Consider the following 2,911-nt stretch of genomic DNA (forward strand, 5'->3'; position numbering starts at 1 on the left):
TTCAGGTCTGGGGTAGCCAACAAACTGTTGTCCTTTTGTCTCTTTATACGCACGCCTCGACCTCCTGCATCTTGTTTCCTGGGTTTCTGTGCGGGAGCATTCGTGCAGCTTTGTGTACATGAATATTCACACACCATCGTGGTTAGAAAAGAGGCTGAAAATAAAGCCGGCGGCTGAATGTTTGGAATTTTGCGCCTCCTGCTCGAAAAGAGAGCCGCGGGAACCCTGTTTTCTGTATGTGCAAGTATATTCTTTGCATTTCTTTTGCACGTGTGTCGTTGTGCGTGTGTGTCTGTGTGCGAAAGCCCGTCCCCCTTTCTTTCTAAATTTCAAGACCACTGATATCTCTGTCCGGCTTGACATAGACAAGCCTTTATTGGCATTCCAAAATACAATAAAACAATTGTCCATAAAAGACAGATAGATACAGCAGCCATTCAGAGTCTTATCAATAGTTTAGTCCAAACGGACTCATCAAAAGTGCCATTCCCATACACCTCTCCACAGACCAGACTGAAGACCCACCAACAGAGCCCAGGCATCACAACAACATACCGTATCAACACTCCACTATAAAACACAGAGTTTGTTAGAGTGGCACCTAACACAGAACAAGGGATAGGGGGCGAGGTAATGGGCAAACAATTGATTTGACTCCCATAGGTTGCCGCAGCCTTCAGTTGTCACTCCATCTGGCAATCAATAACAAAACTACGACATCTCTCAAAGGATCACCCACAGGTTATTTGACTTTGGGTGACCGTGAGTCCAAAGGTTGCTGGCAGAGGTAGGCACTGTATACCAGTCGCAAATAGTTAATGTGAGCAACATTGTTGTTGTTATGATGATAGCAATCAAATGCTTAATATCCATCTAGCAAGACCACTGAGATGCTCCTAGCAATAAAGACGTAAAACAGCACGTCACGTTATAATAACAGCATGCGAGATTATTGTAGCCAAGTACAAACGCGCTTTGTGTTTCCTCCACAACAGAAAGGAAGAGTGGATGAGCATATACAAAGATCCAATAAATTACATGAATAAATTCCAGTAATACTGCATAATATTGGGAGCTGTTGCAGAAAAGACCCTGTTCTGGCCAGCTGTGGGATTTTGGGACTTTACGAAAACATCTTAACAGGATTGGGGGGGGGGCGGGGGGAGGATTTCTGCATTCTGACCTAGTACGCGAGCCTCATCGAGCTCCGTTTTTTACTTCTGAGTTAGGATGCATAGGATTTAACTGTGTGGTTCTCCAATCTCTATGGGTTTGGTGTTGCGCTGTGGGTGTGAATCGTTGCTCGTTCTCTCAGAGTGTCTTCCAAGGTAAAGCTTTACGGCCGTTTTTGCTGAAATGGGTTTGTAACGCCAAGGCAGGTTCCAACAGGTTCCGACACACGTGGATCGAGTCCAAATGCAGCTTTTATTTAACCTACCGCGGGAGCTCTGATTCTCAAAACTTTGCACCCCAACAATGTTGTGGATCCAGAGTCTAGCTCTTCATCCCGTCTCAGTAAAATGCTCACATGATCGGTCTGAGAGCTGGAAGTTTAAGCCTGGCGTGTGGGGAAGCCACCTTGTTTGTCACGGACTCCACCCACAAACATTTCTCTGCGCACCTGATTACGCGTGGCTTTTACTTATGGGTGCGTTTCCATATCATTAAAAAGAGGCATGCCGGACCGCATAGCAAGGGGTCCAATGAATGCAGCATCCATCTCTCAAACTTGGCTGGCCAGGTGCGTCCAGGAAGCGCGGCCCACCTGAAGTTTCGATACATCCCCACCATCTGACATTCATAACTTTTCAATTCTAGCAAGCCTTTATTGGCATAGACAACAGTACAACACTAATAAAAACGGATTAAAAAGCATATACAATGCAGGAAAAAAGGTTAGGTCGAAGAAAATCTACTGGCGTTTAGTAATTTCCAGGAGAAAGTCTGCCACTATCATACAGAGAGAAGGATCAGGATTGTCCAACAAGTAGTGTAATCTAATTAAATCGGGGAGATGGGGTAAATGTAAAGGAGTAAGATTCACATACTTGGATCTGATTTCCTTGAATCTGAGACAGTGTAGTAATTGGTGGGCCAGAGATTCAACTGAGCCATCGTTACATGGGCACAATCTTTAAGCCTTTTCTTGCTTATTAAATCTGCAATGTAACAAGGCAAAAGGCATAACATTAAACCCGGCGAGCATCATGGCTCTCCTTTGAGCAGGGTTTATTAAGCAATACAGGTAGTGTGCCAAGTGGCCCCATTCAAATGGGAGAGAAAAATACAGGGGGGGGAGCACGTTTTCTTGGCTGCGATGATTAGGTTAGAGAACTCTCTATCCAATAGTTGACCTTTTAATTTTCTATAAGCTTCTGAATAGGACAAAGGGCAAAGTGAATCCACTGACAGTCCAATAGAGGCCATTTTTTCTTCAATTATGGAAAACCAGGGGTTGGAATAGGTGCCAGAGAGCAGACGGTGGACCAGGGAATTACAGTCCGAGAGAAAATGAATTCGCAGCCAAAATCTAAAAGCCCTCAGCCAAGCGGCTAACTTTTCAATTCATACACAGAGTTCAGGGCTGGGGCGCAGTTGTGAGGGGGGCGTGGCCCTGAAAAAGAGGTGGTCCCTGGAGCTCCACCCCCCTCTGCATCCCCTTGCTACACCACTGCAGACACTGCCCCTGAAGATGGAGTCTGCATTTAGTTCTTGTGGCTGGTAGCAGACTTCTGGTAATAGACTTCTCCTCCATCCATGACTTTGTCTAATTCAGGGGTCTTCAAACTATGGCCCTCCAGATGTTCATGGACTACAATTCCCATCAGCCCCTGCCAGCATAGCCAAGTGGCAGGGCTGATGGGAATTGTAGTTCACGAACATCTGGGGGGCCATAGTTTGAAGACCCCTG

Source organism: Sphaerodactylus townsendi, linkage group LG08 (assembly GCF_021028975.2).
Source record: "Sphaerodactylus townsendi isolate TG3544 linkage group LG08, MPM_Stown_v2.3, whole genome shotgun sequence".
Classification (NCBI taxonomy): domain Eukaryota; kingdom Metazoa; phylum Chordata; class Lepidosauria; order Squamata; family Sphaerodactylidae; genus Sphaerodactylus; species Sphaerodactylus townsendi.